Source organism: Phascolarctos cinereus, unplaced genomic scaffold (genome assembly GCF_003287225.1).
Source record: "Phascolarctos cinereus isolate Bilbo 61053 unplaced genomic scaffold, phaCin_HiC Scaffold_4;HRSCAF=312, whole genome shotgun sequence".
NCBI classification, from domain to species: Eukaryota; Metazoa; Chordata; class Mammalia; order Diprotodontia; family Phascolarctidae; genus Phascolarctos; species Phascolarctos cinereus.
The window spans coordinates 363,362,627-363,385,149 of NW_027555847.1; positions in this window are offsets into that span (position 1 = coordinate 363,362,627).

The following is a 22,523-nucleotide window of genomic DNA, read 5'->3' on the forward strand; positions in this document are numbered from 1 at the left end:
TGTGAAGTGAGGGAGTTGGATTAGAATTTTTTAAGGTGAGGATCAGAGATCCAGGGCTGTAAGGGGACTCAAAGGCCACCTGCTCCAACCCAATTATTTGACAGATAAGGAAGCTATGGCCCAGGGATATTAAGGGAATTATCAAAGAAAAGCTAAGATCACACAAGTAGTAAGCATCAGGGGTAAGTATTGAACCAAAGTCCTCTGACCCCACAGCGAAAGCTCGTTACATATCTCTATGCAAAAATTGCTTGCCTGTTGTCTCTCCCATTAGGCTGTAAGCTCCTCTAGAGGAGACTTTTGTTATTGTTGTTGTTATTGTTACTGTTGTTTGTTTTTTGCCTTTCTTTGTATCCTCAGAGTTTAGCACATAGTAGGTGTTATATAATTGCTGGTTGACTGTTAAAAGAAAATCTTTGTTTGGGTCTTGCCCTCGATAATGAGGCAAACACAGGAAGAGAAAATTTAATGGCGTTTATTGTGGTGCCCAGGCCCCAAAGTTTTTATAGATGAATTTCATAATAAGAAAAGATAATCCTAAAAGAGCACATTTCTGAAAGGGGAGGGGCTAATGTCTTCTCAGAGAAAAGAGTTTACAATCCTGGTAGATGTATGTTTCTAAAAGGGGACCAAAGCTCATGTGGCTGCCCTTTCCCTCACTTGGGTTGGCATGTGCTGAGGCTACTCTACTTTCGGATTGGCACATACTGTGTGCGGCCACTCCTTATGAGAGGGCTGACATGTATAAGTAGGAAATGGGAATGGGAAATTATGGGTTCTCTCAAATTAACTTGGCAGTGGTGGCTATATTCTGTATTCTATATTTATATTCTATTATTATTCCTCCATTTGGTGCTAACCCATACTCATGGTGTGGCATCACAATTGAACTTCCATCACTCTTCTATGCTCAACATCATCGTCCTAATCTCTGCTTCATGTACTTTGGGAATTAACTTGGGAATCAGTTTCTTGCACCAGGGGAAGCACTATAAACACAAACAGCACTCAACACCTTTGAGGACACCTTTGAGAAACCCCACAGATACTTTAGCCATGGAAGATTTGGGAGCCAAGAGGTTTGCTATTCTTATGGGGACCAGGGTTCCCTCCCCTACTCCTGGAACTTGTTCCATGCATTCCAAATTGATTCCATATGAATTCATACGTCATTGAAGTTTTCAGGAACCTAGATGCAGCACTCCTGACCTATAAGTGTACATACCCCTCCCCTCTCTCCTGGGAGGAAATTCAGAGCTATACTATTTTGTAAGGCCTTTGTTTCATTAACAAATACTTGCAAAAATTTGTTCATTTTATTCAGAAGTGTCATATTGTATCTGGTCCCATACATGGGCAGTATGAGGGGAAAAAATGTGATTAGTTTCAATCACTGAAGGGCTAAGTGTAGCAGAAGCTTGGATGCCTGAACACTTACTTTGTTAAGTGTGTGGTAGGAGGCAGAACAGGGAAGGTAAAAAGCACCTGTCCTAATTCACATCTGCCCATCCAGTTGGAGGGGGAGCCAGTAATCCAACTTTTTGTAACACTGGAAAAAACCCCCTATGGGGCTATCTAAAATCCTCCTTGTATATACCTGGTCCCCTAGTTTAATACCAATTCTCAGAAGGCTCTTTCCTTCTCAAATAGTTACATTCTGTCTCAGGAACAGGGTATATGTAATTACATCCCATTAGTCACTGAGTTGTCTGACCTTGTGTCCCACTTTGCTAATGACACAGAACTGGTGGCCTGATAATATGTTGTAAGGTTAAAGGAGGTGAGAATCGTGAAAGGTTAGTGATCTTTTCCCAATTGAAAGTGAATGAGTGGGAAGACTCCCTTTTATAGCCTGTGGCAGTACAATTTGGTGCTGTATTTAAGTTAGCCTTATTGATTGCAAAAGAACATACAAGTCTTGAATGTCTTCCCCTAGCAACAACAGGGAGATTGTTTCCCCTGAGGACAAGGGTCATGTGCACATACCCAGTAGTCAGTCCAGTTAAAGGCATGATTGGCATGTTGGATCAGACACATATATGTGTTGGGCCAAGGCTGAGGAATCTGTGGCCTCAAATGCAGTCCTTTGAATCCAAACTTCACAGAACAATTGAAGTTTGGATTCTGTCAAAGGGCCCCACTTGAGGACCTAGAGGGCCACATGTGGCCTCAAGGCCACACGTTCCCTATCCCTGTGTTGGGTTTTCCCATGTTCCCAAAGGAACAAAACAGAGTGTGAAGTACAAATAACAAAGGCACTAGATAAAGATCACATGAGGGATTGGATCCTAATTATCAAGGTCAAATAAACCAGTAACCAAAAACCACTGATTGGTGTTAGGGTCCTTTCTCAGCCTAGTTGGTTTTAAATGTTAATCAGGAGTTGTTTCCTCTGCCAGGCTGAGGTCAATCACTGCAGGCTTCACGTATGAATGACGTATCCAAGTAATCCTCTCAGCAATCTTGATGGCAGGATGACTGGTCAGCAGGATCTGAAAAGGTCCATTCCAGGATGGCTGGAAGCTAGATGTCTTCTTGAAATTTGGATCCACATGTAGTCCCGTGGCCCAAATGAATGCACCAACTCTTCCAAAAGGTGGAGTTTGTGTCAAGGTTGCCTCCTTCCAGACCTGTAAAAGAGAACTAGACAGAGAGATCAGATGTCTTAGCAGTCTTTCATCCCCTGTGGCCAGGCTCAGGCTCTGAGGGTCTAGCCCCCAGTAGTAGTCGGTGGTTTACCAAATAGAATTTCAAAGGGTGATAAACCACAATCCTACCTACCGTGATTTCTAAGTTGGAACAAAGCCAGGAGAAGTACCTGAGGCCATTTTAACTGTGTTCCCCAGCACAATTTTCCCCAAAGGGTCCCAACTACCCTATTTAGCCAAATCAATTCCCCCTGATGATTGTGAGTGATAAAGGGTGAAGTGAGTAAGCTCAAGTTTATCCCCAAACACTTCGAGACTTGTCTAGGTATTTCTGTGGTAAAAAAAAGTGTTCCTTGCTCATGATGGAAAATGCCAACCACATTCAGAGAAAGAACTATAGGGTCTGAAATGCAGATCAAAGCACACTATTTTCACTTTTTTGTTTTTGTTTTCATGCTTTTCCCCTTTTGTTCTATTTCTTCTTTCACAACATGACTAATATGGAAATATGTTTCACATGAGTGCACATATATGTCCTATATCACATTGCTTGCCATTTTGGAGAAGAATGAAGGAAGGGAGGGAGAAAAAAAATGGAACTCAAAATCTTACAAAAATGAATGTTAAAAAATATCTTTACATGTGATTGGAAAAAAATACTATTTACAAAAAAAAAGTGGTCCTTGATTACAGTCAATAGTACATGGCAGGCCAAATTTTGATTATGTCTTTTGTCAGACTTCTTGCTACTATGTTTGCTGTGTCATGTGTTGCTGGAAAGTCTTCTACCCAGTGATTTAATTTGTTTCTATACACCAAAACGTATTTGTAGCCCATAGATTCTAGCAGTTCACTACTGTCACTTTTCTGGTGTTCAAATGGTGGGGTACGTACTTTTACCACCCTTTTATCACAGTTTTCTTCCATGAGGATTTAGAATTTTTTATTTTTAATTTATGCAATAAAATGAATATTTCCATAACATAGTACGATAAAACAGATGATTGCTTATGAAACTGTAAATCTACCATGTACAACTTGCTATTCCTTTCAAATATAGAACAAAATTATCATGTAAATTTCTTTTTTCTCTTCCCCCCCCCCATCCTAGAGATGGCTACTATTAGATACAAATAGGTATATATGTTTAAAATTATTCTGTATATACTTCTATTTATTGGTTCTTTCTCTGGATGCAGATAGTATCTGTCTTCATATATCTTTTATATTTAATTTAGATATTTATAACATACAAAATAATTTATTCACTCAAAGTTGTTCTTAAAACAATACATACAATGTTCTCTTGGTTCTGCTCATTTGCTCTTCACTATTTCCTGCAGGTCTTTTCATGTTTTTCTAAAATCAGTGAGCTCATCATTTCTTATAGCACAGTAATATTCCTACACTCTTGACTGGAAAGGCAGCTAGAAACCACATGAAAAGCCTTTGCATAAACACTGTGGGCAAACCAAGACCTGTAAACATGCAGTACAAGGGCCTCAGTTCCTACATTGGCACATAAGCAGAAATAATAAGCAGGGTACAGAATAAGTAACCAATCCTTAACAAGCATAGGACTAACATAACAAGTAAGGTTGCAATAGGGTGATAAAGAACCCCAACTTAGCAGCAGCTTTAGGGTGTCAAGTCCTTTTGCAGAGTCCATGATCTTCAGATGTCTGGCAAGCACTTTCTGTGCATCTCTCCAACAGCTGCATATAGATCAGGGCATGTGTGTACAGGCATTTTCTTGACCATCTCTAGGCTCCATGTCACTTGTGGAGATTCTCTAGATAATATCGCTAAAATCTGCTAGGGATAAGATTTTTCGTAATTTAGTAAATTATGACAACATCTAATCAGATTGGTTTTATAGTAATTATTTCATGTGATGAAAACCTAATTAGACACTATGGATCTAATCCTATTCTTGAAAGGGATCCATAAGGTAATGACTTGGGAAATGAGCACTTCTTTCTCTTAGTAATATATAAATACTTCAAAATAAGGGAGGGGAACCCATGACTTATAAATTCTTTATAATTATTAATGCAATTTTACCATAAAACCCTTAATCAAAATATTTTGAGAGGTCCTTTCCAACCATGCTCAAAGCCAGTGTGTTCCATTTTGAAACATTTTAAAAGCTCTGTGTGTGTGTGTGTGTGTGTATACATACATATATATGTGTATGTGTGTGTGTATATATATATATATATATATATATATATATATATATATATATATGTATCTCCTAGTCCTTAGATTTCTAACAGTTTAATCTTATTGCTTTCTCAAAGTTTACTACTCTAGCAAATTTTAAAAAATAATTTTACATCTTTATCCTATTCCTCTTTTGAGGATAAAGATATATATTCCTCATATCATCCAGAAAGAATGATATAATTCAAGAGCTTAATCTGCTGTATGAATATACATAACTGTCAGCAAGGGGATAGCAAGTCTAAGAATTCATTTACTTAGTTGCTCAGGATATGGAATTGACCACAAATTCAGATCAAAGCAGTAAGAACTTTCATATATACATCCTATTATAGTAACTCAGATATTTTAGTATTAACATGCTAATTTATAGATTTTGTATTACAATGACAAAATTGTCACTGTTTACCTGCCCTGATAATAGAAATTTGCTACAAAAGCACAAAAGAGGAACATGCTTATGACAATGTCAATTCGAGACAATGTCAATTTAAGGACACAAACTGACCTGACATAAGCCTGACATAACAGGGGAAAAAAAGCTCTCTTAGCTTTGTTTGATTCCAGGCATGAGTTATATTTAACAGCCAATTGTGTAGCCAAGTTCCACATTACTCACAGGGTATGACAGCCAGGGTCAGAAAATTTCTTTCTCAGAAAGGAAATAACACAATGGGAAATGAGTCAAGAGGATCCTACCTTTGTTTATGCAAGGTTGTCCACTTAACTTTCCCCAGGGACACACATTCACCTGTAACAGTTCCCAAACCTCACATAGTATTCCTTGTGAATGGTGAACTATTGGCTTACAAGCATTTCAGACAATCATACCTGAAATCAAACTCAGAACAATATCAAACTATTGTCCCATGAGAGTTTACCTCAAATGGTAAATTTAATTAGGCAACAAGTCATAGCATAGGGCCAGGGTATGATATTTTTTTCTCATGTTGCAAGAATAGTTCTCAATAAGCACATCTCATTTACCCTTCGTTTATAATATAAGAACAACTACATTCTGGAGTTTCATACATACATTGAAAACACAATAGTTGACTCCAAACCCCAGACAAATGCTGAGTACAGCAAGCCACCAATTTTTTACTGCTTGTTGACATCTAAGGCAAAATAAATTCTTTGAATCTAAAGTCTATTGCTATAAAGTTAGCTTTCTCAGTACTTTACAATACTGATAAGGGCTGATAAGATCTTACGACCTTGCCCAGGAAGAAAGTTCCAAGGAACCTCACAGATAAGAATAACTTAAAGAGGCCTTTGCTACTTTTTCTCTCAATAGTAAGTTATCAGCTATATTTAAGTTATATATTATACATATTTGTTATAGTTAGGTTTTTAAAGCAAAATATATCCAATTAAATATTTAACAGTTTTTAAATATTTTGACCAGATTCTTTTAACAGCTCAATTCATAATCTAACAGCATCTAGAAAAAAAGTTATTTTTCTGACAGCATTTCTGATATAATGGTTCCCCAAATTTCATAATATAAGGAAAAATTTACTAACACAATGGTAACGTGCACAGTATTGTGTATTTGAAACATGAAACAAAAACTTATTATTGGTCAGATGACATTATTCAGTTGAATGCATTCCAAATTATCGTACATAGAAAATCATTCATTTTATCACTTTTGGCTTTCTATATTAGTCACATCTAAAACCCAGGATAGATTAATACAGTAAGGAGAAATTACATTAAATTTTTAAAAAATAATAATAATGGTTAATATTTCTCTCTCTCTTTCTTTCTTTCTTTTTTTTTTTGGTGTGGCAATTGGGGTTAAGTGATTTGCTCAGAGTCACACAGCTAGTGAATGTTATGCATTTGAGGCCAGATTCTAGGGCCGGTGCTCTATCTACTGCACCACCTAGCTGCTCCCTATGGTTAACATTTCTATAGTGCTTACCATGCACCAGGCACTGTGTTAAGCACTTCACAATTATTATATCATTTGATACAACAACCCTGGGAGGTAGTTGTTATCCCATTTTACACATGAGAAAACTAAGGCAAACAGGTGAAATGGCTTGCTAAAGATCACATAGCTAATAAATTTCTGAGACTGGATTTGAACTCAGGCTTTCTAATCCATGTAGTTTCTGAACATATCTCCTTATCGCCAAATATAAAATGTATTTTGCATTAAGTTCTAATTTACCATGATTATCCTAATAGGAGAACACATCTCTTTATAAAAAACACTGCACAATTTAGTTTCAGGACAAAACTTCAAACAAATCAAATTTGGGTTTATGGTAATATTTAGAACTTCAATTTTCATCCAAAGGCCGTAAACTTCCTGCACCTCAAGTTTTAGAGCCCATGGCTTTCAGTTAGTAAACATTATAATTAGATAGGATATTGTCCGTCTGAAATTGCTAACAGGCATTTCTTTAAAAGTTTTCTCAAATCCTTTTTAATGGAATCAAAAACCCTTTTGCAACCTCTCTCCTAACTCCAAACTCTCTTACCCTCAAACCTCCAGTCACATAGTCAGTACAAAACTGACTTTAACTTTCTACCTATTTCCTCTTACCCTTACTTGCTTAAACTTTCTCTCTTCCTTTCTTTTTATAACCCTCCAGTAGACTTAGATTAGAGCCTACTAATTTACCTAAAGCATTACATTCTGCTGAACCGTTTCCAATTGGTTTCCACAAACCAGGAGAAAAAGAGAGAAAAAGGAACAAAACATTCCTTGCTTTTCTCATCATTCTTTATCTCTGCTGTCTCCAACCTGGCCAGGGGTTGTAAAAGAAGAAAGACTCTCACAGGTTTCCTCCTTATCCTCTACTGAGAGTCTGATCAAAGGTCAGTGAGAGTAAATACATCTGTTTTGAGATTTCATTAATCTCCTCTGATTCTCAGTTCTCTTTCTGTGGTGTCTTACAGAAGTTTTTATGGGTGATGAGGAGGTATTATACGTCAGCTTTCCCAAAAGACACCTCTAGTTCCTAACCACCTCAGTCTTCCTGTCGTGAATGACTATTTATCCCCATTGTTCACAACAAGATTGGGGCCCAGGCCATGATGGGAGTGGGGTTGTCAATTCCATGTGTTGGCTGTTTCTTCACAAGCCCCTTTCTGTTTTCTAAATCTCCCTTTCCATTCTTTAATCCCTTCTCTTCTATCTTTTCCCTTGAGGTATTCTGATCTTTGTTGTATGATGAAGGCAGATTCTGTTTCAAAGTCCTTCTTGATGCATTAAAAAATCTCATTTTTGCCTAGTCTATTGATTTTTAAATATTATTTTAAGTATTCAAGGTTCCAACTTTTATCTGGCCTAATTTTCTTCCCATAATTTCCCTAGTCCTTACTGAGCCTCAATCACTCAATTGTGGACACAACTGGTGGGATTTCCTTACCCCAAACTTTAACAGCTTGTTTACCCAGGAGCCCACAGGAAGCTGGCATTCCCTTGCAAATGAGTGGTGCCTGCAAGCCCATTTTCTTACCTGCTTCTTTCCTGTGCCACTCCTTTATGCACAAATGAGAAAAAAATCAAAATTTAGATTTGCAGACCTATTTCTCCTTATCCTTCCAATAACTTCATGTCTGATTAACTGCTAAAGAAGTCCACTCTGGACTGAGATAGGGCAAAAACCCCAGTGCTGGCTGTGAATCTGAGTAAAATTCTCCAGCGACAGCCCCTGGGTACAGTGATCCTTCTAGCTGAGTTTGCCAAAAATTGTTAAAAGAAAATCTTTGTTTGGGCCTTGCCTTCAATAATGAAGCAAAGCAGGAAAAAAATTATTTTTAAAGTTTATTGTAGCACCCAAGACAAAAGCGTGTTGAATTCAGCCAGGACCTAAATTCAAGCCCTGTGCTATTTTTATAGATGAATTTCATAATAAGAGAAGACAATGCTGAGAGGTACGAATTGCTAAAAGGGGGTGGGCTAGCGTCCTCAGAGATGGGTTTACTATCCTGGTAGATGCACATTTCTAAAATGGTATCAAAGCTCGCGAGACTGCCCTTTCCTGCTTTTGGATTGGCACTCATTGTGGTCACCACTTATAAGAGAGAATGGCATAAACAACTAGGAAAGGGGGAAGGAAATCATGGGTTCACTCAAATTAACTTGTCAGTAGTGGCTTAATTCAATACATGACTGAGTGTGATAAGGTAATTGACTTGGAGTCACCTGAATTAAATCCTACATTTGACACTCATTAATTGTATAACCATGGTTGAGTAATTCAACCTCTCTGACCCTCAGTTTTCTCATCTGTAAAATAAAGATAATAACTGTGGTATCTACTTCACAGGATTGTTGTGAGACTCAAATGTGACAATACATTGTCCCAAAAGTTTTAGTGCAGTTTAAAGCTATTAAAGCTTTACATGTATATCCTGATTACATAAAGGACTTTTCAAACTTTAAAGCAATATGTAAATGTCTGATGGAGTCAGCCTGAACTTGAGTCCTAAAAATGACAATCCTCCCTGACCCCAAATGACAAGTCCTACTTTCAGCCTGTTCCCGACAACTACTATGGAGGGGGACAACCCCTTCCATGAACACCATCTACCAACCATGCCATCCTCGATGCTGGCAGGTCAGCCTAGCTTAAAGAGCAGGGCACCCTGAGGAGGAGACAGGAAGTGGTATGTGCTAAACATGTCAAAACACTATGACCACTTTGACCAAAACTTCCTCTCATACCCTGATGGAGGAGCCAAGGACCCTGAACCTAAAAACACTGCAAATGGGCAATGTTTCCCATTACAATAAAATTTACACAGGACTTGGTTTCACCTTGGCTCTTACAGTCATTTTTATCATCACCATTACCACTGATCAGCAGTCACTGATGGGATCAACATCATCATCATCATCATCATCATCATCGCAACATTTGTATAATGCTTTAAAGTTTGCAAAATGCTTTTCTTATGTTATTGTGGTGTTTAAAAAGTTTGAGAGGCATGATTTCTGAGTAATTTAATAAGTTTATTAATAATGCCAGCATTTTAGTAAAAGGATGGTCATTCAGCCTCTCTCTCAGAGCAAAGACAATCATGGTGGTAGACTCACAGATTATATGTTCTTTTGGAAGAGGAGTGTTCAAAAGGGTGACAATCAACTCTGATTGGTTAATAATTAATGAGAGAATGAATATTTCAATGAGGGGTAGACCTGAACTTTTCTTATGCCATCCACTTCTAAGTCCTCCTCTCCCCCCAGCCTTGGCAATCTACTGAATAATAGAATAATAGATTGAAGGATTTATGCCCCACCCAAGCCTGAGCAGAAGGTAGTTTCACCTTAGATTAGAGATTCCTTGTAAAGTTGGATGGGATCAGATAGAGAAGGTTAGCTTAACCTTCAGAGACAGGTCTTGAAGTGAGGATAATAGGAAAAAGGGAAAATCTGAATGTCCCCAAAGCATTGCTTATTACTAATCATTTCTCTAGTATTTGCTTTGATTTGAGTGAGTAAGCCCAGGAGCCTCAGAAGTAATAGCACTCCCCCCCTACACATACTCCAGACCGCTAGACCTGCCTAGCCCCCCAAGCCATCATCCAAGGAAGCAACCCTTGTGAAATTTGACCTGGCTACTGCCTCTGTAGGTGCTGTAGCCCCACCTCCTCAGTAGCCACAGCTACTGAAGACCCAAGTCAAGTCAACAAGTAATTATTAAATCCTTATAAAGTGCCAATCCATGTACCACTGGGGATAAAAAGAAAGGCAGAAACTATTCCTGCCCTGAAGGACCTCATGTTGATCTCACCACTAACATATTTGATTCTATCAAATGGTTCAACATCAGAAATGGATATGGCTTTATTACTGGAAGGGACATTAAAGATGATGCATTACCATTTACTTTGATGCTGTACCCTAAGGACCATGGAGCCTTTTCATCTGGCTTGCAGCTTAAACTTCCTAGATGTATTGTCCTCTCCAATTAGGATATGAACTACTTGGGAAGAGGGACTTTTTTGCTTTTCTATTTTAACCCCAAAAACAAAAAGTTTAACCCCTTTTTTATTTTTAACCCTAAAATTTTTTAGCACATTAACAGTAATAGTTAATAGTAAATGCTTAATGAAAGCTTTTCCATCTACTACTATTACTGCTTCTGCTACTGTTACTACTACTGTTGCTCCTGCTATTGTTACTCCTATTACTAGTGCCTCCTCCTCCTACTGCTACTGTTGTACTTGCTACTATTGCTGCTGCTGCTACTGCAAAGTACTTTAAGTATATTGTTATATGTGATCTCTGCAACAACTCTATGAGGTAAGTACTTTTATTATCTCCATTTTATGGATTGAGAAATTGGAACACAGAAAAGCTACATGAGTTACCCAGGGGCACATAGCTAGCAAGTGCCTGAGGCAGGATTCAAACTCAGGTCTTTCTATCTCCAGGTCTAACACAATATCTAAGAAGCTGACTAACTGCCTAGGTTTTGCAACATTCACTTTTTATTCATTTGTGGTTATTGTTTTTTCCATTTATAACAAGGGTTCTTAAACATTTTTTGTGTGTCAAGAATTCCTTTGACAGTCTAGTGAAGCCTATGGACCCCTAATCAGAATAATATTTTTAAATGCAAAAGACTATCAAGGGAAAAAAATTATATTGAAATAGACTTATCTAGACATTTTTTAAAGTTCATGGACCCCAGGTTAAGAATCCATCATTGGCATAGCTGTAGTTATTGTGAATATCATCTCCTTGGCTCTACTTACTTCACTTTGCATCCATTCATGAAGGTCTTTCCATGCTTCACTGTATCCATCACATTCCTCATTTCTTACAGTTTGTGTAATATTCCATTACACTTATGTGCCACAGTTTGTTTGGCCATTTACCAATTTGCTGGCCATCAACTTTGTTTCCAGTTCTTAGTGATTACAAAAAATGCTGTTATTAATATTTTGGTGTATATGGAATCTCTTTTTTCATCAAGCCATTTAACCCCTTAGTGCCTCAGTTTTCTCACTGATAAAATAAAAGGGCTGAACTATGACCTTTAAGATTCTCCCCAATTCCAAATCCTCAAAATAAGCCTCTTCCTTCTATTTCAAAGCTAAACTTTAGGCCATCATGCATTGAGTACCTTGACCAGAGGTATTTATAATATTACTAAAAGCTGAGATTTATATATGGCTTTAAAGTTTGCAAAGAATTTGCATCTGTAATTTCCCTTGAGCCTCAAAACAACTTCATTTGACATTTACAGAGGAGGAAACTGAGGCTGAGGAATATTAAGTAACTTGCTTATGGTCATAGAGTTAGTAAGTGGAAGGGGGATTTGAATGAGGTTTTCCTGACTCCATGTTCAACTTCCTATTTAGTATTTTTACTAGATGATATTGTGGAAGGAGACTTTCTGGAGTTGTGTATCTTATGTGAATTGAAGATCTAGTTTCATTCACTTATAGTCAGCATAGGCCTATTATCAAAGGACCACATTTTAGGTAAACAATTAGTTCTTAGAGGTATGAACACAACATTATTCATTCACTTGCTAAGTGTTATTCCCTGGGTCTGACTTGGAAAAGGTAGGGAAATGAAGCATATAGATGCAAAAACACAGGAAAAGTTTTATCATCAAAATTAGTGCCAGTGTATGAATAAGTATAATAGGGCATTGTCTCTAGATAGCATGAATTCAAAGGTAAAAGAAAAGCCTACCCTTGCCACTCTTTCCCCAAATCCCATTACCTCATCTAGCTGATATGGAGGTTATTTGATTGGCTTTAGGCTTAGGTGTGCATTAAAATGGGTAGCTAGGTGGCACAGTGGATAGAGTGCTGGACCTGAAGTCAGGAAGACTTATCTTCATGAGTTCAAATTGGACCTTACTGGGTGACCCTGGGCAAGTCACTTAACCCTGTTGGCCTCAGTTCCTGACCTGTAAAATGAGCTGGAGAAGGAAATGGCAAACCACTCCATTATCTTTGCCAATAGAACCCCCAGTGGAGTCAGACATGACTGAACAACAATACATTAAAATGCAAGTGATCCAAGAAGTCTTAATATTTTATTATTCATATAATAATGTGAATGGATTTAAGATATTTCCTTGAGAGCAGGTTTTTATAGAGAATAGAAGGGAAAAAAAGGAGTAATGAGAGGGGAACTGCCAAAAAGGCACAGGCAGAGGAGATTGGAGATTAACTTTTCCTATATCACAGTTTCACATATGGCTGGCTTTGCTAAGACCTGTAATTTCCCAGAAAATGAAATACACTCTCTTAAGTTGTATCCACAAAGATGGAATAGAGTGGTAATTTTGGCCACCCACTGTTCCATCTCTGGCTTCCACTGCAAGGTATTCTTCTGGAAGATTTCCTGAGGCAAAATCTGCTAAGAAATGCATGTGCTTTGAATAGCAAGTCCAAGTGCTTTGTCACATTCAACTTCCCATCTCTCAACCAAAAATGAATCTTAGAAACTTCTTAAGATGTCTGGTGACTTATCTAGGCTCTATTGTTTGTCCTTCATTCTCAAAGGGACCACGACATCAGGAAGGTGATATTAGGACTCGCAAGTGAATTGTATTTAAGTGAGGGAAGGCTGTGTGCAAAGTCACCAGCCTCACTTTCTCCTCTGGAGCCATCTAGATCCAAAGGCAAAATACAGGATGACTGGAGATGGCCCTGGAGTCAGTGGGAGACGTTGGCCCTTTTAAGCTAAGGTCTTTCCCATGTCTCAGTTTCCCATTCAGTAATTAAGGCTAGATAAGAAATGAGGCAAAGAAATGAGGTGTGGTCCTTAAGAAAAAGTCTAGCGGGTAAACCCCAAGATATCTTTCAAGGTTTCTGCAATCAAAATTTACATTCCTGAAGAGGCAGCACATTCCTTCAACAGGTATATAGTGAGAGGCTGCTTAATATGTACTTGGCACCATGCCATTTGTTGGATTGGGAAGTGAAAGTATTGCAGATCATGCCTCCCATTTGCCTTCTAGGAACTTTTCATCTTACTGAGGAAATAAAACCAAGAACAAGATAACTCATAATCAGATGGCCAAATGAATTGTAAAGAGAGTAAGTACTATAAGTTGTTAACATCTCTATAATCCAGGAAGACTTCATGGAAGAAATGGTTCTTAAATTGGGCCTGAAAGAATTGAATTGGCAGAAAGGAGAAAGGAATAAAAGTGATAACAATGACAATAAAAGTAATAACAATGACAATAATAATAATGGTAATAACAATGGCAATAGTATTTACATGGCATTTTAAGATTTGTAAAGCATTTTACCTATGTTATCTCATTTGATCAAAAAGATAAGAATGGGTATAGCATTTTGGAAGATAGTGCCTTCTTGCCTTTTTACAGAAAGGGGGATAAGCATGAATGGCTTGCTTCTTCTCAAGTCTTCTCTTTGCCTGGCCAATAATGCACAAGAGAATGCCAAAGTCATCTAATTTGGTAATTTTCCTTGTCTCCTTTTCAAGATTGTCCAACCTCCCCACCCCCATCCCTGCATCAATATCTCTTTGATGAAGACATAGATTTTTCACTGAACTCAAGAGTAAACTGCTGTGTTTCTGATTTCCTCCTCCATGTTGTTAGATTGCCAAGTACATATTACATAAATCAATCAAAACTAAATGAGATGTAAAACTTAAATCCATCAGAGCAGATTTATTTGACATGGAAAATTAGGTAGATGAATGAATTATGACCAAATTAAAGAGGACATGAACAAGTCAGAGCATTCAGATAGATTTATTAAGATTCAGGAAGTTTTCCAAACAAATTAAAGGCACATACATGACTAAAGGCTTCCCATACCTCTTGGGATTCAAGATTTATATAATCTAAGGTATTACGAAGCTAGTAGATCTGACCTCACCAGAATGTGCTAAGTGAGCAAAATAAGCAGCTGAATTGACTGTGACAACAAAAAGATTTGGCTGTTAAGATTATATAACACCTATTATGGAATTTAAATCACCATGTCTGATGAGATAGGAAAGGAAATGAGGCCATCAGTGAGCCTGGATACATTCATCCCAGTGCATCCTTAGAGATCTCATCAGGCAAAGTGGTGACTTTCATACAAACCTATTAAGTGAGCCATAACTAAAATGGGGAAACCAAAGTTTTGCCCAGAGTACAAAATTTTAGAGGATAAATAATTTTAAGTAATGATTTTTAAAGAGTGTTCAATTTTTCTGTGATTACCTTTATATTTTGATGTCAACTTGACTTCATCAACAGTATAGAAACTAATCAGCGCAAATAATTAGTTCAAGGAGGAAGCTATCAAATGGCACCGATGTTTCTCTCTAACCTGTATTTTGAAGTCACAAAGCAGGTGAACTCCCTGGCTTGGCCCCACGCTGCTCCTGCCTGAGCAGTGGCTTTCACAGAAACCTCTCCTCACTCTGGGCTTTTACATCTTCAAGGTAATTTTAAAGATGCATTTAGTGCAGTTAGAGACCTTAGAGGTCATCCAGTTCAATCTCCTCATTTCATAGATGAGCCAACTGAATTAAAGAGAAGCTTAGTGACTTACCAAAGGTCACACAGAAAACAGTGCTAAGGATGGGATTCCAGGTCAGGTGCTATGACTCCAAAGTAATTTTGCTTTCCTCTGCAACACAGGCTTCCTACTACTTCTAACTTGTCTTTTGTTTATTGTTCTTTCTCTGTTGTTTACCTCCAACTCACTTGGAGACTAACTAAAAGAAAGATAATTTATTAATATAGGACAGACACAAAGAGCACTTATGACATGTATACAGTTCAAAGGGGTGAATCTTCTCCAAGGGGTACTGAGGCATCCTCAACTTAGCACAGCTTCTACTCTTTGCTCTCTTGTTCAACTGGTTCTTCCTTACAGAAGAACTGTTCAAAAGTTTAGTCACCATAATTCAATTAATATGAAGACTAGGAAGAGGAGGGAGTGTGATGTAGCAGGAAGAACATGAGATTTGGAATCAGAAGACCTGAGTTCAAATACTGATGATACTGAACTACTTGTGTGATGCTAGGACTGACATAATGCCTTGAACACAAGAGGCACTTAATAAATGCTAATCAAATTGAATTTGGGCAAATGACTTTTGGTTTACATATTTTTGTACTTTTTTTTTCAATTGACAAACATTCATTTTATTTTCTTCCTACCTTCCCTCCACCACCACCATTCCGTTGGGAAAAAAGAGGAAAACAAAACTCTTGTAATAAATATGCATAGTCAACCTAAACAAATTTCCACATTGGCCAAGAGAAAATGAGAGAAGAAAAGAGAAACACTTCCTTTTATAAATTTTTGGCCACTTATCCCTTGGGCGGCTCTTATTCTCATAAATTTGAATAAGTTCTTTATACACATAAAACATCTTTCCACCTTGACTTCCACTGTCTAAAGTCCAGGTATGTTACATGGAATATATTCCACATACTATACCATATTACGTGGAATAATATTCCATTACATTCACCCCATTCCAAGGTTCTCCAGTACTCTTAAAGGGTTTGGAGTATCTAGGCTCTCTGCCAATAGCTCCAAGCCCCCACCAATTGTATTCTTTGGGGGTGAGTCCCTTACACTCCAGTTCCATTCAACCACAGTCAGATTATTATTATTATTTACAAAGGAATATTTTCTTCAAAGAAATAATGATAAATACACAAATTTACTTCCCTAAGATGTGGGGGGCTGAATTCACTCCCTCTGTACCATCTCAGTCTCCAAGGAAGGGAAGGAGATTAGGTTGACAGTTTAGTTTATTTTCTATAGAGCAGAGACTTGGTTCTAAGCCCAATTCAATCCCACTTTGGGTTCCCTAAGCATGTGCAAAGCAAGTCCACATTTCATATATATTGCATTATATACTCAGTTTTGCTGGGTAAGTTATTTTTGGATGTAAGTCTATATCCTTTGCCTTCTGAAATATTGAATTCCATGTTCTTTGATCCTTCATGTGATAGATGCTACATCATGCACGTGTTTGACTGTGGCTCCATAGTATTTGAATTCTTTCTAGCTGCTGGCAGTACTTTTTATTTGATCTGGAATCTCTGGATTTTGGCTCTGATGTTTCTGAGACTTTTTATTCTGAGGTTTCTTTCAGTGGATGACCAGTAGATTCTATTTCCATTTGCCTTCCCTTGTTCTAAGAGATTTGGGTTGTTTTCTTTTATGATTTCTGGAAACATGATATATAGGCTTTCTTTTTGGTCATGGCTTTCAAGTACACCAATGATTCTTAAATTTTCTCTCCTTAATCTGTTTTCCAGGTCAGTTGTTTTTGCTATGAGATATCTTATATTTTCTTCTATTTTTTCAGTCCTCTAGCTTTATTTTAATATTTCCTGTTTCTCATGGAATCATTAACTTCTATTTGGTTCATTCTAGTTTTCAGGGAGTTTATTGCTTGGTAAAGGTTTTGTACCTCTTGTGCCAAGCTGTTAATTTTCTTTCCAGTTCTTTTTTCTATAGCTCTCTTTTTAATTCTTGCTTCATCTCTGCCAGGAATTCTAGTTGACCTTGCAGCTAACCTTTGTTTTCCTTTGAGGTTTTACAGCAATTTTCTTCTTCTTGGTTTTTGTCCTAAGTATCCCTGTCAACATTATAGCTCTTTATAATGAATTTTTTTCATTTTCTAATTATTTCAGCCCATTTCTGACTTCAGACTTTATGTTAGGGCTAGGCCCTGAATAATTCTAGAGGGAATATCTGGGCTGAGTTTGTCCTCTTGGACAAACTTCTGTTGTTTTCTTTATGTATGGAATGCTGTGTTATTCCCAGATAACAGGAACAGCTCAGTCTGGGGACTGGTAAGTTTTCAATGCTTTCAAAGTCATTTAATCCAGTGCAAAGTCTGATCACTACCTTCCTGGATCAAATTCTGCAAATTCTTGACTTGTTTGTTTTGTAGTTCCAGAGACTGTTGGTAGACTCAAATATATCAAGTAGTTGAAAAACTGCAGATTCAGAGTGAGAGAAGAATAGGTTCCCCTTTGGTCAGGCTGCCCTGGTTATTCCACTATAGGCTTTAAACTTGGCTAGAAACTGGAATGGAGTTCCTGTTCTGTTCTGGGATCAGAACCAGACAGTTATTGCTTGCTTTTGAAGTTGCTCTTCATTCAGTATATTGCATAGGGCCTGCAACCATTCCTCACCTTGGAATGCCACTCCTAGGTGATCATTCTTTCCTTAATCTGCCCTGGATCTGTGATCCAGAACAAGAAAGTGAGCAATGGAGCTGTCAGTTGGAACCAGTTCTGAATTTTGGACAAGGTTGGCCCCCCTGTATGAAACTGGCACCTCTTGTTGCCGTGGTGCATAGCCTCAGTCTTCTTTCAGTTCTTCCAACACTGGAATGTTCTGGACAGTGCACAGCCAGCAAACCCCATACCCAGTGTCTGTAGACCTCTCTATCTGTCTCCCTATGATGATCTAGGTTGGAAATATGAATCATTTGATTTTTTCCTTTGATTTCCTTATCAGGACTTAATCTGGTGTATTTTCTAGATTTTCCGGGGGAGGAATTATATTGGAGAATTTGCCTATACTTCATCCTCCTACTCTACCATCTTTGCTGTGCTGTCTTCCTCATGTATCATGGAAATTGGAACTTCATCAAGGAACTTATCACAAAGATTTTTCCTCTAGTTGATTGGCTCTGGACTTGAAGTCAGGAAGACTTAAATGAAAATCCAGCCTCAGACACTTATTAGCTACATGACCCTGGGCAAGTCACTTAACCCAGTTTGCTTCAGTTTCCTCCTCTGTAAAATGATCTGGAAAAGGAACTGACAAACCACCCCAGTATCTTTGTCAAGAAAACCTCAAATAGAGTGATGAAGAGTCAGACATGACTGAAATGACTGAACAGCTATCAAAAGTGTCCATTTTATCTTCTGTGATTCTCTCTATTTCTTGTTTGGTCTTGAACACTTCTTTTATCTTTATATTTGAAAGGAAATTTCTTCCTTGCTCCTCTAATTTGTTTATTATGTGATCTATTATATTTTAGGCATGTATCTTTATGTCTTGGTATACAGTATGAAGTGTTGGTTTAAATCCAATTTCTGCCAGATTGCTGTCTTCCCAGACTTGTTTGTTGGTAACTCTCCACTCTAGTAGCTGCAATATTTGAGTTTATTAAACACAACTACTGGGTTCATTTTCTTCTGTATTTTATATACCTAATCCTTTCCACTGATAAGCTTCTCTATTTTTTAATCCAGTACCTAATTGTTTTGATGATTTCTTTGTATTATATTTTGATATCTGGTGCTTCTGGGTCCCCATTTTTTCCTCCTTTTCCCCATTATTTCTTGGAGATTTTTTATCTTGTTCCTCTAGATAAATTTTGTTATTCTTTAAGATTTTTAAAGAAATCCTTTGGTAGTTTTATTATTATGGAACTGAATAGGACAATTAATTTAGAGAGCATTGTCATTTTTATTATACAGTCTTGGCCTAGTCATGAGCAATTACTACTTCTCCAATTGTTTCCATTTGTCTTTATTTCTGTAAAGAAATTTTTGTAGTTATATTCATATGGTTCCTGTGTGTATCTTGATAGGCAGACTTTCTAGTATATAGTTATTTGAAATGGATTTTTTAAATGTTTCTTGCTGTTAGGGTTTTGCAGGTAAAACAAAAAATCTGATGGTTTAGGTGAATTTATTTTATATCCTGTAATTTTTTCTGAAGTTGGTAATCATTTTCATTAATTTTTAGTTGACTCTATAGGGTTTTTTCCTTTTTTTTTCTTCTTGTTTTTAGGCAGTTGGGGTTAAGTGACTTGCCCAGGGTCACACAGCTAGTAAGTATCAAGTGTTTGGTCTGAGGCTGGATTTGAACTCAGGTCCTCTTGACTTCAGGGCTGGTGCTCTATCCACTATGCCACCTAGCTGCCCCTCTATAGGGTTTTTAAAGTAAACTATCATAGCATCTTCAAAAACTGATCACTTTGTTTCCTCTTTGCCTATGCATATAATTTCAACTTCATTTTTTATCTTAATGCTATAATCAGCATTTCTAGCACTATATCAAATAGTACTGGTGATAATGAATCCTTTTGTTTTTTACCTGATCTTATTGGAAAGGGCTCTAATGTATCTTCATTACATATAATATTGGCTCTTGATTTCAGATAAATACTACTTACCATATTAAATAAAGATCCAGTTATCTTTATGTCAGTGTAAAAAAAAAACAAACTAGAAATATGCATTGCATTTTGTTAAAAGGGTGTTTTTTGTTGTTGTTGCATATATTGATATAATCGTTTGATTTTTATTGCTATGGTCTATTAAGTTGATTGATTTTCTAATCTTGAAGAAACCCTGCATTCCTATTATAAATCTAATTTGGCCACATTGTACAATCTTTTTGATATGTTACTGTAACCTCTTTGTTAATATGTTGTTTAAAACTTAAGCATCAATATTCATAGGAAATATTAGTGTATAGTTTTCTTTCTTGGTTTTGACTCTCAACTTTAAGTATCAGTACCATATTTGTATTATGGAAGAAATTTAAAAGGATGCTGTTTTTTCCTTTTTTGCAAAAAATTTACATAACATCAAATTAGTTATTATTTGAATGTTAATGTAAATCTTTGGATTTTTTTGCTTGGGAATTTATTTATCTTACTTAAGTTGTCAGTTGTATTGGCATATAGTTGTGTCAAATAGTTTCTAATGATTTCCTTTATTTCATTGTTGTAAATTATCCCTTTTTATTTTTGTGGCTGGTAATTTTGTTGTTGTTGTTGTTATAAAGTTAAATTAGCTAATTTTATCTAGTTTTAAAAAAGATCCCAGTCTTACTAATCTGATTAATTTTTTTACTTTCACTTTTATTAATCTCATTGAGTTTCAGAATTTCAATTTTGACATTTATTTGGAGTTTTTAATTTGTTAATTTTCTACTTTTATCTACATACTAAATTCATTGATATGCTTTTAGTCTGCTTTGTTGATCAAAGTATTTAGAGCCAGAATTTTCCCCCAAGAACTGCTTTGGTTGTAGTTTACAAAGTTTGATATGTTGTCTCTCATTTTTGTCATTTTCTTTGACAAAATTTTTCTATTGGTTTTCTTTTTTGCTATACCAATTCTTTACAATTAATTTATTTAGTTTAGTGCTTCAGAAGCACTTTATAGGGCATTTTTTTTATTGCATTCTGGTCTGTCAGGATGTATTTAACATTCTACTTTTCTACATTTGCTTGTAGACCCTGATACATGATCAATTTTTGTAAAGATGCCATTTGCAGCTGAGAAATATCCATATATTCCTTTCTATTCCCATTCAGTAATTGTCAGAGATTTCTTGTAGTCAACTTTTCTAAAATTCTATCCAATTCCTTAATTTTCATCTTGTTTATTTTTGGCTAGGTTTGTCCATTTCTGAAAGGAATAAATTGAGGTTCTCCCCCATCAATTTTACTATTTATTTTTCTTACAATTTATTTCACTTTTCTTTTAAGTATTAGGTTCTATGTTATTCAGTACATGCATGTCAAGTATTTATATTAATTCATTGTCTATGGTGTCTTTAAGTGTAAGTAGTTTTCTCATTTACCTTTTTAACCAAGTCTGTTTTTACTTTTGCCTTGCCAAAGACCATGATTGCTACCCTTGTTTTTTTGAGTTCAGCTGAGGCATAATAACTTTTGTTCTAGCCTCTCATTTGAACCCTGTGTGGGAATCTTTATGTTTTAAGTGTTTCTTGTAAAGAATATATTATTGTACTCTGTTTTCCTTTCTGCTGTTTTACATTTTATGGTTTAATCAACACCTTTCACTTCTTTTTTAATGATTGTTAATTGTGTATTTCCATCCATCGTATTCTCAAACTCCTCTTTATTTGTCACCGGTCTCCTCTTTATAAAGAAGAAGGTGGTGTGTGAGGGGTGCTTACAACACTAGTGATATGTGTTGATGCATTCTACTTCCCCTATCCTACCTTCTTCTCTTTCCTTGCTCAGACCCCAATCATAAGTTCTCACTCTTTTCTCCTTTTAAATCCTCTTCATGATTTACCTTATGAGATTCAACTTTGTTTTGCTTATGCCTACTCATTTCCTTAGTCTACCCTCCCTTTTCCATCTCCCAGTTTTGTGCTGTTGCCCTATTGAGCTGAATACATTTCTATACCAAACTGTTTATCTGTTTATGTGTATTTCTACCCTACCTGTGTTCTGATTAATGTGAGATTTAAATGACACCTGCTCTATCCCATCCCTTTCTGCCTGTTTATATGGTCTTCTATTTACCCAAGCAGATTTTGTGAGACAGAAAGTTTCTGTGTCCTTTCCCCATTTCTCTCTGATATACTCATTTTTTTTCCCTTTTCTTTCTTTTTTTTTTTAAGATTATCAGAACAAAACAAAGCAAATTCTGGCACCTGGGTATATTTAGATAAAGGAGGGCAGAGTAGTATAATGGAAAGAGCACTGGATTTGGAATCAGAGGACTTAGGTTCAAATTCTGACTCTGATACATACTGCCTTGTGTGACCACAGGCAAGTCACTTATTCTCTCTGGTCCTCAGTTTCCTTATCTGTACAATAAAGAAAGTGACACTAGATAGCCTCCAATGTCTTTTCTAGATCAAATATGTGATCTTATGAGCCCTGGAAGAGATCTTAGACTTTAAGAGCAAGGCTATATAATAAGG